At 35.8% G+C, this 15,396-nt stretch overlaps 1 long non-coding RNA gene across 2 annotated transcripts in view; it reads right to left on the reverse strand.

Annotated features, from left to right (window-relative positions):
- Nucleotides 1–247: 247 nt before the first annotated feature.
- Nucleotides 248–15,396, reverse strand: part of LOC140633323 (uncharacterized) — a 46,614-nt gene continuing 31,465 nt past the window's right edge. For both annotated transcript variants that reach the window (XR_012030944.1, XR_012030943.1), the window contains 2 exons: nucleotides 3,576–3,679; nucleotides 248–447 (listed from right to left, as the gene is read on the reverse strand). This is a non-coding gene — a long non-coding RNA (uncharacterized lncRNA). The remainder of the gene's footprint in view (nucleotides 448–3,575; nucleotides 3,680–15,396) is intronic.

Consider the following 15,396-nt stretch of genomic DNA (forward strand, 5'->3'; position numbering starts at 1 on the left):
AGAAGCTTGAGGAGCTCTTTTTATTGTTATCACTTCACTGTCGTTTCTATATAAATATGTGTGTCTGGATGTATGTTATATATATGTACTTGCTTTACAATGACTTTGATGGTACTTTCTGATTTCCCCATTCCTGCATCTTTTTTTCCTTTGTAGCCTCTTGTATCTTCCTTGAAAGAATAACTGAAGACAATGTAATTTTTGAGTCTGAAGCATAGGAAATAAAAAGCAAGAGAGTTTACAGAGGTTCTGAGATCAGAGTTTCTCATCAATCCAAGAGAGTCACAAATTGGCACTCTGTCAGAAGAGGAAGGGCTTACTATGCTGTATTTTTCCATCATCATCCAACATCTAAGTTTAGATCTGCCTTCTTGATGGAAGAACCTTCCCTGTGACACTTCCATATGCTTCGTCTCTTCCTATCTCTATCAACGTTTATGTAGAACTCTGTGAATTTAAAAACATAAATAACTTATGTGAACTTGAACTCCTCTATAAATAACGCTTGAAGACAAAACACTTAACTTTAGAACAACCGTATAAGGACAACCTTAGAAGAGCTAGTCTGGAATTTTCCTCATTTGAGAAAGTCTGGAATCGAAGCCACTCTGGTGGATATTTTTCTCTTTCATTGTATAGTCACTATCCTCTATCATCTTGCATTCCCTTAACCATCAACAGGTAATACCTGACCCAGTTGAGATGTGCTCAGTTTTATTCTTTCCCAGCACTACAGATGCTGATCCAGTGAAGTAGTGTTCTGGAGAGGCTATGAGCAGGTATAATGTAGAATTACATAGCATTGGAGTTTATTAGAATTTCTGGAGTCAAGGACATGGATAACAAAGAAATTCACATTTTTCTGATGCAACTCCTTGAGGGGACAGGCTCTTTCCACCTCCCACTCTTACCTTTGACTTCATGGCTACCCATTTGGGCTGTTTTCTTAATTCTGTTGGGGGTTTATGTGATGTGCCATGTCAACAAACTGATTTTTACAAGGTACTTAAGTATCATGAAAAGAAGAAAAGAAATTTCTCAGGATAAATATCTCCAACGTGGGTGGAAAGATTGCAGCAGCAAGCTGATTAGTTCCTGACATTGCAGCTGGTTGCTGCAATTCTAGTAAAATGCTGAAACAAAGAACATATTAATTATGAAAGACAAGAAATGGGATGTAGGGCTTTCTTATATATCTCTCTTCCAAATGCACCCCTTCAAGACAAGTGGAAGACCTTTACATTCTAGTTATTGAGATACTGTGATTATTATAAACCAGTAAAATCTAAGATTCTCAAGCTAAACAAATTCCATTTATTAAATGCCTCTATAATGTTTGTATGACTTGAACTGGCTACTCATAATCATACCAATTCCTCATTCAACGTTAACTGAATAAATTTATAAGCTTGGCTAAGTCTGTTTACCCTCCTTTCTATCTCTATCTCTGTCTCATTTTAAGTAAAAGAATCTGAGCCAAATGCTGGCTGAGTTTCATTATTGGTGGAGCATTACTTTGAAGGTTATTGAACCTGAACCCCCAGTTGCCAGAGTACCCAAAATTTTCTTGTCCACAAGGCTTGCTTTTTCCTTTCTTTCTGTATTTCAGTGATGTGTCTTTGCTTATAATAAACATATTTTTTGGTGAAGTAATTGGAGCAGGTTTAGGTCCCTTGCAATTAAACTGTCCCCATGGTGCCATATTCTCTGACCTCAAGGAGCTGAGAATGAGAGCAAACAATTAAGTATAATTTTATATCCTAAATCCTTATGTAACCAGTTTATTAACTGGACCCAACTTCTTGGGCATATAAACGAAATGGTTTATTCCAATGATAGCCTTCTTTAATAACATGTTGGCCAGATTCTCTAAGTTTTCAGACATTTATACTTATTAGAACCTTGTCATTCTTGTATTTAAAACTCGTTTCTATTTATTTTTAAAGTTTTCATTTCAGATCTGACTCAATGTTCTCCTTGTCCCCTCTTTATGGAGATAGGAGGTAATAGGGCTCATGCATGCCTTTTCCCCTTCGTCTTCTAGATACCAGTTCACTCTCTGTTGGAGATTTGTGGAAGGAAATAGAAAAGGTCAAGTAAGTCTTTACTTAACTGAGCTTATAATTGTTACTTCTGCATCTAAATAGACTGGCTGTGGATGTTCTCTGCATTGCTGGCACATTGTTGATATCCACTATGTGGTGGGCATGTTTTTTGTTTTGTTTTGTTTTGTTTAAAGATTTTATTTATTCATGATAGACAGAGAGAAAGAGAGAGAGAGAGAGAGGCAGAGACACAGGCAGAGGGAGAAGCAGGCTCTATGCAGGGAGCCCGACACGGGACTTGGTTCTGGCACTCCAGGATCATGCCCTGGGCCAAAGACAGGTGCTAAACCACTGAGCCACCCAGGGATTCCCTGTGGTGGGCATGTTTGTAGGTAGAATATCCTGGATGGATGAATGTACAGTCACATGTAGCACTTCTGCACGTTCTTGAAGGAGGGCTTACAGAGATTTCTGCATTACTCAGTTTTCTGATAAGGGAGATCTAGTTCCAGTTTGACTCTAACGTCCCTCCATTCCACAGATTACAACACAAGTGGATTGTCTTACAACTTTCAGGTGCTGGGATTGTCCTCCTCTGTAGTAGAGTATCAGCAAGTTGGCTCATCACATCCCTAAGTCTCTACTTGACACATGGAAAATCATATAGGTTTACCATGCTAGGTGGTAAGAAAATAGGTCACTGTAATACAGTTACTGTAATTATTTTTGACATCTTTCTCTTTCTTTTCTCCATACTACCTCAACAGAATTAGTCGTTGAACCTAACTGAGAGGAATAGGGGAAATTCAGAGACTCACTTTACAAATTATTTTCATGGAGTCTGCTTCCCTTGGTTTTAGAAAGAATAATATTCCTCTTCTTTTAAAAGAAGTGAGACCAGAGAATGCCCTGTTTCACAGGGGAGTATAGTGGCTCATTGAAAGCTCCCTGAAGGGAGTGAATGCCTGAGTATAGAACTTAAAGTTAAATCATTTTCCAGGATAAGAAAAGAATGGCAAAGTGGCAAGGCAACTGGGTGGCTCAGTGGTTGAGCATCTGTCTGGCTCAGGTTGTGATCTCCGGGTCCTGGGATGGAGTCCCACATTGGGCTCCCCACAAGGCACCTGCTTTTCCCTCTGCCTGTGTCTCTGCCTCTCTCTCTTTGTCTCCCATGAATAAATACATAAAATCTTAAAAAAAAAAAAAAAAAGAATGGCAACGTGGCAAGGAAAGGACAGAAAACACAAGATATTTACCCCATAACTAGGATCAAAAGTCTCTCTTCCCCCAAATCCCTAACATGCCCCTGACACAAAACAGGCATTCTACCAGTATGTATTGTCATCACCTATTCACCCTATATGAAGGTTTCCAGGATAATTGGGCTGGTTGTTCCTTGTGTCCTTACATGTCCATTCATCTACTTAATTATGATCACAAACATTCTTTATGATATTTTTTGAACACCTTCTGTAACAGGCTGGATCAAGCCTACCCCCTACTTTCTAATCCCAGAACCTTGTTAATTACCTTCTATGATGAAAAGGACTCTGTGGATGTGATTAAACCAAGGATCTTGAGAAGGGAAGATTATCCTGGATTATCCAAATGGGTCCAATGTAATCTCAGGGGTCCTTTTAAAAGGGACACAGGAAAGTTAGAATCTGATAAGCCAGTTAGACCATGGAAACAGGAGATGTATTCAGGAGCCAAGGAATAATAGCAACTAATAGAAGTTGGAAAAAGCAAGAAATGCATTCTCCCCTAGAGCTTCCAGAAGAAACACAGCCCTGCCAATACCTTGATTCTAGCCCTCTGAGACTGATTTTGGACTTCTGACCTCCAGCACTATAAGATAATACATGTGTGTTACTTTAAGCCACTAAGTTTGTGGTAATTTATTGCAGCAGCAAAAAGGAAACCAATATACTTTTCATATCCCTTGCTCCTCTGTGGCTTCCCTTCATATTCTTCTTTTTCCTTCCTCTCTCACTCCCTTCATTGCAGGGCCAATTCTCCCTATGCTTGCCTCCTTCCTGTCTTAAGTAGTTGAAGCTGATGATTTTATCAATATGACTTTAAATTTTACAACTCTTCCCCACATTCCACAATTTTCACAGGCTGCATGGTGCCAATTCCGCCTGCCTTCCTTCTTTACCCGGAACCAAGTCTCTGGGCTGTACTCAGTTCCACATTCCAGTGTAAGCAGACAAACTGAAAGAAGGGTTTTCTTGTTGTTTTTGTTCTTTTGGAGGTTTCTTTGTTTTATTTTCATCCTAGAGTTTTCCAGCAAGTGAAGCACCTTTACAAAATATCTTTCTTGCAAGGAATACTAGGCACATATCTCTTCTTCGTAATAATGAGGAAGGAATAAAGAGAAAGTCTATCTTTAGTGTGAAAGATCTAAAATGGATCTTATGTGTGTATTGAACCTTCTCAAGCTCGTTCTTTCAGAATCCAAACAGTCAGAGACAAAGAATAAATATTAGGCAATTAGTGGAGAAAATAACTTTGTCAGGAATTGAAGTTGAAGGCCAAATTGTATTTTAATTCTTTGCTATGCTCATCTTTTTTTGTTGTTAAGGTTTGGAAATTACTGTGGATAGTATTTCTGATGACTTCAAAGCCCCTCATTTTTCTCTTCTAATTAAAAAAAGTAATGAGGGACCCATTTTATAGTTGATGAAAATCAGTGCTCTTGTAGTGAAGATTGTCTTTACAATGTTCTTAGCAGATATTATCAGCATCTTCCTAAATGTCTCCAATAAGCAGCTACTCAGTGTTAGCCAATGTTGCCTTTAGAAGGAAGTACAATGAAAAGTATAATGTTCTTCCTCACTTAAACTGAGATTCTATGTTACTATGACACATTTTTCTTGAATAAGTCAGTTACTATACATATTATACATTATGCATATGTACCCATATATAATTGTTTTCTTTTGTCTATTGAATTAGAGGATCAAAGACATGCAAACACAGACTTTGAAAATGCTCTCTAATTTCTGAAGCAATCCATGTGCTTGCTGAGGCCTCCTACTCTTCAGAAATGCAGCTGAACTTGGCCTAAATCCCAAATCCATAGCCTATCACAATCCAGAAAGGTCCTCACAATTTTTCTGGCATCCTAATTGAGCTCCTACTTTTCTCTCAGCCCCAAAATGACTTAATCTTCTTAAATATGAACACAAAATATCCATCTCTTGTCTTCAAACCACTCATCCATCTCTTGTCTTCAAACCACTCATTCACCTCAAGAATTCCATGAGATTTATAATTTAGATTTGAGAGATCAAGGAAAGGTCATAATATAAAACATAAAGCCTTCTGTCTTTCCCCATCTCTGCCCTATTATTTTTCCTTTCTCACTTCCTCTTTCTTTGTGAATCAACCAAAAAGTTCCTTTCCTCATTCAGGGCAAGCCCAAGCTCCATTGGGAACCAAGCCTCCAGCATGATTGGTTTGCCAAGCAATTTCCTCCAAACAAATAATGCTCTCCTTGAAGGGAGGCTCTGGTGAATATACTTGATTCCAAAGTAATGGTGAATGGGTTTGCACAAAGAAATGGTGAATTGGTTATACATCTATCAGCATGAGATGAATGTTTACCTTTTCATTTCCTCCTGGCTGCCTGCTGTTGTGGACAAAGTCAGATATCTAAAGTCTTCGATCTGGAATCTAATGAAGACACACCACAGTGTTGCAGAGCACTGGGTGGGCAGCAGAGACCTGGCCCCAACACTTGCCTTGCTTTGCATCTTGACCATGTAACCTCTCAGAGTCTCAGAACCTTACAGGTTTGTTGGGAAGATGAAATTATCTCTTGCATGTGGAAATAATTCGAAAAGTGCACAGTGCCATACAGGTGTCTGTTGTGATTATTCCTGTGATGTTCATTTAAAGCAACAAACAGACCATGTGTAGTTGAACACAGTTGTGAGGAGAAGGCTCACAGTTTGCACTTGATAAGCTTCCCAGATTTAGCAACATCTTGGCTGCATGTTTGGCCAGGAAACTCTGTAAAGATCTGTTTTCTGGGGGAGAGACTAAGGACTTCCTTCTCTCTTGTAGGCTCAAATTCGTGAGACTGTCCTTTCTGGGTGTTGTTTTTTTTTTTTTTTTTTTTAACAAGTCCACCTCCAGTCCAGATGGTAAAAGAAAGCACAGTGGCAGGACAAAATAACAAACAACAGCAATCACACTTTTTCAAATATTCATCCATTTGTATGCAATTCAGGAGACTGGGAAATGTTTGAGGACAGCTTCAAGGATAAACAAGATCAGCAGAATATAGGCTATCAGCGATTCAGATGCAGGGAATAGCGAAGTGACATTTATTTATGCAGGGCTGGGATAAACAGTTTTATTTCTCAGTCGGTTCCCCAATGCTCTTCAGCTAAGATCCCACAGGAGGAAGGTGAGAGGATGACAACCCCTGGAGGAGCCCTCACCAAGTCTGGAAGAAGGCCAGTCTCAGGAGGAGCAACCAGAATGGATAGAATGTCACCTCTCAGCTGACACTCGTCCAGGAAGCAGTGGCTCCTTTAGGCCCCCTGATCCTTACTGCGTACACTTAGTAGCCAGACCGCCACCCTGATAGCCACCATTGCCTCTCCCTTCTTTCTCAGCATCCTCAAGTCATCAGGGACCCCCTAGTTGCTACACAAAGCAGCTTTACCTGCCTTCTCTCCCTCTTTCAAGTCTCCATCCCATGAACACCAATGGTCACCCCTTTGTGAAGTTCTTTTATGGCCTGGCTTCTGGGCCAGCCTCTCGCAATTCCCCACTGTGTGTTGTGTCCCTTCAGAGGCCAATACTCCAGTGTCATGGTCATGCCAAAGATTTGGTACTGGTTCTTTTTCTTCCTCTCTGAATCCTCATGTCCTTGGAAACTTAGCTAACTCATGGCCTGCATTATCAATTTTGTTGCTTTCAAACACTACAGCTTCATCCTTAATTTCTCTCCCCATTTTGGCCACTATCAACTACATCTATAATTGGGTGTCTTATCAGTATCCATGAGTCACTCTTCAAAAATGAAACTCATCCTCTCCTTTCTGAGAGTCCTGCCCCACATTCTCTGGTTTTGTTAATAGCACTATTGTGCCCAGTCCAGCCATTCCCCACCCACTCCTCACCCACTCCCTACCCACTCCCCTAACATTTACACTGCAGTTTCGTCTTTGATCTCTCTCCATCTCTCCCACCCCTCTCCCTTCCCCTTCACTCTTTACTCCTCCATTTTCTCTCATTAATCAAGTGCCAAGACAGGTCAATTTCATCAGCTCCATTCCTTCAACTGCCTCCCACCTCCCCACTCAAACTGCTGTTATCCTAGAACAAGTTTTTCTTTCTGCTTATAAAACATTTCAACTTAAAAAGGTAAGAAATATCTGTGAAAACACCCAGAGGTTGCAAGTATTAACTTTTATATTTACATATAACATTGAAAATCATCCCCTCATCTTCATTATCATTGTGACTATACATCCCCCCTCTCTCCCTTCTCTGAAGTTACAATTACTCTGAAGTTGGAAGATCTCTCTCCCAGCCAATAACATGCCACAATTTATCCATTTGTTTTATATTGTTTCCCAGTTTTTCATTAGTTCAGTGTGTACTAAACAACACCAACTCTGAAAGTGGAATTATTGGGCATGCGCATCTTCAGTCTTAGTGGAAATTAGTGCCAAACTATTCTCTAATGTATCAAAATACATTTCCACCACCACCATGTAGAGATCCCTGCTCCCACAAAGATGCACCCTGTTCTTGCCAACACTTGATGTTATCAAGATTTTAAAATTTTTACCAATTCAATGAATGCAAAACTGTATCTGACTGTTGCTTCAAATTACATTTGCATGAATCCTGGTGAGATTAATCACTTTTTCATGTATTTATTGGCTATTTAGGTTTTCTTTTCTATTTATTTCCCATACTTATCACTTGATTATTTTTCTATTGAGTTATTTTGTTATCGATTCACAAGATTTTTAAAACACTCTGTATATCAACCTACCTATGTTTATATGCAAATACATTTCTATAGTTTATCTCATTTTTTAAAAGGTATATGGTATCCTTTGTTGCATGGAAAATACTAACTTATTGAGACCGGGTTCCCAATTTTTTCTTTATATTTAGAGTTTTTGAGACTTATTCAAAAAATATTTATCTAAGCATATAATCAATTTTTAAAATAATTTTTAATTTTTTAAAAGATTTTATTTATGTATTCATGACAGATGCACACAGAGAGAGAGAGAGGAAGAGACACAGGCAGAGGGAAAAGCAGGCTCCATGCAGGGAGCCTGACGTGGGACTCGATCCCAGGTCTCCAGGATCAGGCCCTGGGCTGAAGGCAGCGCTAAACTGCTGAGCCAACCGGGCTGCCCATAATTTTTAATTTTTTGCTATTCTTCAATACTGTTTCATAATTCCACTTTTGTTATTTGATGTATGTGTGATTAAGGTACATCTTGACATCTAGTAATAGACCTTTTTCAGTTGTATTTTCTTCTTTAAGATTTCTCTTTTTTTGGACCTTTAGCTAAACCATTTCTCCAGTTGTTTTATAATTAGCTTATCAGTTTCCAAAAATTGGTTATATTCTTCTTACATTAAATTTATGGAACATTTCAGGGATAGTCAATATCTTTGCAATGTTGAATCTTCACATCCATGAAGATGGCATATTTCTCCATTTAGCAAAATCTTCTTTTCTTCTCACGTTAATGTATCATAGTTTTTGGTATACATTATTTTTGACATTATGTGCTAGATTTATTCCTATTTGATATTTTATATATTATTGTAAATGACAGTTTTATAAATTTATTATTAATTTGTATGTAATGGTTGCATAGAATTATAACTAATTCTTGTATATTAATCTTATACCTAGCGGCTTTTGTATTTCAATTTCCTGAAGACACTAAAAAGGACATTTGCAAATAATGGCATTCTCTTTTTATTCTTTTCTAATCTTTATAATATATTTTTTTGCTTCCTGTACTGACTAAATCTCTAGCATAAAATTGAAATCAACTGATAATAGCAGATAACTTTGCCTGATCCTTGATTCTGGGAAAAATCTTTTAATAATTTCTATTGGTTTTCAATAGTTACTCTATCAAAATAGGAATTTTCCTTTTAGTCTTGGTTTACCAGAAATTTGTATCATGAAAGAATGGTGACTTTTGTCAAATGCTTTTTCGGCATCTATCAAGCTATCATTTATTTTTTTCTTTTCAGTTAAGGTGATAAACCAAAGTGATCAGTTATCAAATGATAAACCATCTTGTATTCCTAAGATGAGTGTCACTTGATGCTGTCATATTATCATTGTCTATGCCTCTGTATTAAATTTATTAATATCATATTTTAGACTTTTCCCTCTAATGTCATAAGGATCAGTCTTCGCTTTTTTGTTTTTAATGTCCTTGTCAAGATTTAACATGAATCTCATTTCATAAAAAGAATAGGTATGCATTCCTTTTTTCTGTATTTTGCAACAGTTAGTACATGATGATGTGATTTAATTTTTATTTTAAAAATAATTTTTTTTGAGAGAGAGAGAGAGAGTGCAAGCATGTGTGTGTGAGTCGGGAGGAGGGGGAGAGAGAGAGGGAGAGAATCTTAAGCAGTCTCATTGCTCGGCATGGAGCCCCATGTTGGGCTCAATTTCAAATCCTGAGATAATGACTTGAGCCAAAATTAAAAGTCAGACACTTAAATGCCCTTCAGGTACCCCTCATTTTTAAATATATGGGAAAATTCACCAGTAAAGCCATCTTGTTGTGGAATTTCCCTTATTGTTTTTTAATGATGAAATATCTTTTACATAAATAGAGCTACTTAAAACTTCTATTTCTTCTGTTTTCCTAGAATCTTTTTTCATATTATCTAAATTACTAACTGTAGTGTTAGAAAGTTGCTCACTTGAATCTTTCAGTTACCCTTCTAGTGAGAATTGTGTCAGAGTAGTGTCCAGTTTTTCATTCCTGATGTAATAATTTGTAATTTTTTCTTAATACTTTCAAAGAATCAGCTTTATTTTTTGCTGAACTTTTTAATTCCTATTGTTTTATTGAGATGTAATTGACATGTGACAATATTAGTTTCAAGTGTACAATATAATGATTCAATATATGTTTATTGTAAAGTGATCACCACAGTTAAGTCTAGTTAATATCCATCATCTCACATAGTTAAAAAAATGTTTTATGATAAGAACTTTTAAGATCTACTCTCTTAGCCACTTTTAAATACACACTACAGTATTATTAACTATAGTCACCATGCTCTACATTACATCTACAGGACTTATTTATTTTATAACAGGAAGCTTATACCTTTTGATCCCCTGTTTTATATTGCTTTGATTTATGCTGTTATTTTTATTATTTACTTGTTTCTACTTTCTTTAGGTTTGTTTGTAGAGTTCTTTTCCATAGCTTCTTAAAATAGAAGCTGAGCTAACTCAATTTTAGCCTATATTCTTTCTAGGAAATGCATTTAAGACTATAAATTTCCCTCTAAGCACTGATTTCCCTATATCCCACAGTTTGAAAATCATTTATCTTATTTTCTAAATTCTGGGTTTTTGTTCTTGAGTTAATTACATGTGTTTAATTTCTAAGTAGTTTGATATTTTTAGTTGTTTTGACATCAAATTCTAGCTTTACTCTTCTGTGGCAAAATAAAATTGTATACAGTATTTCAATTTTTAAAAATTTCTTAAGACTTCCTTACTGGCCCAGAATCAGGCCAATTTTTGTATAAAATGTATGTGTACCTGAGAGGACTATGTTTTCTGTCATTTTGTGCAGTGTATTAATTGTGTTATTCAGATTTTCTATATTCTTACTGAATTTTATTTTCTCATGAATATTCAAATTTTAGATTCTTTTTTTGGAAAAGGCTCTTCACCATTTATAAAGTTATACCTGAGTTGCAGCATGAGTTCCTTCGTGTTTTTTTGGATTCCTTTATTCCTCTATTCAACCTCAGCTGCCATAATCAGACAGAAAATACAAAGATACTTTTTCTTGCATCTTTGGGGAAAACCTAGCAGCAAATAGTAACTGCTCCAAGTTTGTCAAATAGAAACATTTGAGTTTGTTCATTCTAAAAGCTATTGAAGGAAAAAAAATTTTTTTAAGTTATTGAAGGAGCTATAACAGTGTCACATTATAATCATTGATTTGTAATACCTCTCCTTTTGGTTCTATACATTTTTTACTTTTATATTTTAAAGTTGGGTTATTTGATATATACAAATTTACAACTGTGTTATCTTCACTGTAAATTGAACTCATAATTATGAAATAATCCTACTTATTTCTAGTTTTGCTTTTGCCTTCTATGAAAGTTATTAGTATTGCTACAGAAACTATCTTTTGTTTAATGTTTGCATAGTTTCAATTTTTCCCTTATTTTTTCCCAACATTTCTGTTTTCTTATATTTAAGATTTGTTTTTATAAACAGCTTATTTTGGGCAGCCTGAGTGGCTCAGTGGTTTAGCACTGCCTTCAGCCCAGGGTGGGATCCTGAAGACCTGGGATCGAGTCCGTCCCACGTCGGGCTTCCTGCATGGAGCCTGCTTCTCCCTCTGCCTGTGTTTCTGCATCTCTCTCTCTTCCCCTCTCTCTCTCATGAATAAATAAAATCTAAAAAAAATAAAAATAAACAGCTTATATTGAATTTATTGAATTATTGAACTTGTAATAATTTGTCAATCTTAGTGTTCAAATTGTATTATATAGCTTACATACACTTAATATGTTACAACTCTAATTGTATTTAAAACCATAACCTAGTATGTGTTCTCTCTTTGCACACCACTCTCATTTTATACCCCTTTTTTATCGATTGCCCTATTTTCTCTTCTGTTTTATTGATTGACAAATATCTTTATTATTTAACTTTTCCCTCTATTAACTAGTTAGGTCTACATTATTTCCCTATCCTTTAATGGTTGCCTTGTAATTTACAATAGGGATATTTTACCTAATAAAATCTTAGGCAAAAATTTTTAAAAAGTAAAAAAGTAAAGTCTTATGCAAATTAATACTTGACCACTTCCAGGAAAATACCAAAGTTTTAGACAATATCAATTCCATTTACCCTCTCACATCTTTGTATTATTGTTGTAATGAAGTTTATTTCCACATATATTTTAAGCACCCAAGAAAGTATTTCTTGTTGTCTAAAGTCAACAATCATTTCTATTTACATACATTTTTCTTTTTTTTATGGGGCTCTTCATTTGTTGTTACATTCTGTCAGGGGTCATTTTACTTCCAATTAAACTCTTACAATATATTTTAGTAGAAGTCAGCCGGTGAAAGATGGTATCACTTCTGTTTGTTTAAAATGTAATCATTATGGAAGGAATTTTTTTCTCTGGTTATAAAATTCTAGGATGGTAGTTTTTTGTTTTTTTTTTTTAATCTCATTACTTTGATGATGTCATTCTGTTTTCATCTGGCTTCCATAGTTAGTTGGAAAATCAACTTTAAGTTTTATGATTGTTCTCTAAATGCGTCATTTTTCTATGGTCGTTTTACCGTCTTTTTGTCTTTGCTTTTTATCAGTTTTACTAATGTCCTTAGGTGTTGTTTTATGTTTACCCTTCATGAGGCTGGCAGTTTCTTGAATCTCTGAATTGATGTTTTTCATCAGCACTGGAAAGTAGCTGGCCATTCTATCCTCAAAAACATTCTTCAACCATATTTTCTCTTCTTTCTTTTGGGTCTCCAGTTAGATGATTTAAAGGATTTTTACTATGCTTTGCACAAGACTTCTGTTATTTTCTCTACTTTTATTTTTTTCTGTGCCTCACTATGTATATTTTCTCCTGACCTGTCTTTCAGATAACTAATCTTATCCTTCATTATCTCTTTGATGCAGTGGATTTTTTAAAAGTCTTTGCCTGATTTCAGTTGGGTTGATTGCTCTCTAATCATTGTGTTTAGAGAGTTCCTTTTATATATTAGATAGAAGATCATACTTAAAAATATATTTCAAGAATATTTTTCTCTTTCTGTCTTATATTTTCATTCTCCAATAAGTAAATTTCAAAGAACAGAAGTTTAAGTCTTATGGAAGCCAATTTACTATTTTTTTCTTTTATGTATTGTGTTCTGATATTAGATCTAAGAACTCAACATCACCCTCAAGATTGCAAACATTTATTCCTATCTTTTCTTGTATAAGTTTTATTTTTTATTAAAGATTTTATTTATGTATTTGAGAGAGTTTGTGTAAGTGGGGAAGAGTAGAAGGACAGGGACAAGCAGACTACACACTGAATGTGGAGCCCAAAGAAGGGCTCAATCTCATGATGCTGAGGTCATGACCTGAGCCAAAATTGAGAGTCAGGTGCTTAACAAACAGAGCCACCCAGGTACCCTTCTTGTATAAGTTGCATAATTGTACATTTTACACTTAGGTTTATGATTTATTTTTTAGTTTACTTTTGTTTATGATGCAGGATATGAACCACGGTTTACCTTTTTTTTTTTTTTCCATATGAATATCCTATTATTTCAGCACCATTTATTGCACTAAATATCCTTTCTTGGGCAGCCCAGGTGGCTCAGAGTTTAGCGCCACCTTCAGTCCAGGGCCTGATCCTGGAGACGGAGGATCCAGTCCCATGTCGGGCTCCCTGCATGGAGCCTGCTTCTCCCTCTGCCTGTGTCTCTGCCTCCCTCTTTCTCTGTGTCTCTCATGAATAAATAAATAAAATCTTTAAAATATAATAATAACAAATAAAAAAATAAATATCCTTTCTCCATAAAATTGTCATTTCCTCTTTGTTGGAAAATCAGTGGACCATCTATGTGTCATTATATCCTGTTCTACTGGTTTTTATGTCTATCATTTTATCAATACATTACTTTATTCTTGATTTCTGTCCCTTTATTTTTTTTTAAAGATTTTATTTATTTATTCATGAGAGACACAAAGAGAGAGAGGCAGAGAGAGAAGCAGGCTCCATGCAGGGAGCCCAATGTGGGACTCCATCCCAGGTCTTCATGATCACACCCTGGGCCAAAGGCAGGCACTCAACTGCTGAGCCACCCAGGCATCCCGATTTCTGTGCCTTTATAGTAAATCCTGGAATCAGGTGTTTGGAGATATTCTAATATCTTTTTGTTGTCAACTTCTAATTTAATTTGTTAGGGTTAAAAAAATAATTTGCATGATTTCTGTTCTTTTAAATTTCCTGTGTTTTCTTTCACGGTCTAGATTATCTTGATTAAAGTTCCATGAGCACTTGAGAAGAATTTTATTCTGTTGTTATTGAGTGGGATGTTTTATAAATATCAATTAGATCAAATTGGTTCATAGTGTTTACATCTTTTCTGGTCTCCAGCTTGCTTTATTACTGAGAGAAAAGCATAATGTAACCCCTTATATTGTGGCTTTGTCTGTTTTGCTCCATCAATTTTATAACTATTTGCCTTATGTATTTTAAGCACTTTGTTAGATGTGTACATGTTTTGGCTCATTATATCTTATTGGTAACTTGATCCTTTACTGGTAAATAATAATTTTTTCCCTCAAAATATTCCATATTATATATACAGATATAGATTTTTGTCGGGATGAAACATTTTTATTTGTCAAATACAATAACTGCTTTCCATCTACAATTATTTCAAGTGAAGAAACAGCTGTAACCTTACTGCAGAACCTCTGGGGCTCACACAGAGCCTGCAGGAAGGAACAGGTGTACTATAACATGCCTTCTCTAAGAAGGCTCTGCAGCATACACTGCTGGTAGACAGTCTCATACACTGCTGGTAGACAGTCTCAAAGTTGGACTCATTCCCATTAGAGGGGTATTCAACAATATGTTGATTCTGTGGATCATAGCTCCCAAGTAGTTCAATTTTAGCTTTGCAGTTTTAAGTTTGTTTACTTTTTCTATTCAAGTCTCTCAGATTTCTTTCATCCATATACATAGTATATAGTCAAATATGGCAGTCTTCCTCGGTAACCTACCTGGCGAAGTGATTCGTGGAAATACCATGCTTCTTCATGGAATTCTGCTTTCAGTAATTAGGAGGATTTCCTATTTATAAAGTCAACTCTCAGATACCAGTATAGTTATTTTAGTTTTATTTTGGTTATTGAATGGTTCTTTGTATATCATCCTCTTTTTATCTATATATGTCTTTATGGTGGATTTCTTGTAGGTAGTATACAGTTGGTTCATTTAATTTTTTCATCCAGTCAGATAATCTCTCTTTTAATGCATGTACATATACTATTTAATATTTAATGTAATTATTGATATTGTTAGTAAAAGTGGACCATATTTCTAGTTATTTT

This window comes from Canis lupus, chromosome 5, assembly GCF_048164855.1.
Source record: "Canis lupus baileyi chromosome 5, mCanLup2.hap1, whole genome shotgun sequence".
In the NCBI taxonomy this organism is placed as follows: domain Eukaryota; kingdom Metazoa; phylum Chordata; class Mammalia; order Carnivora; family Canidae; genus Canis; species Canis lupus.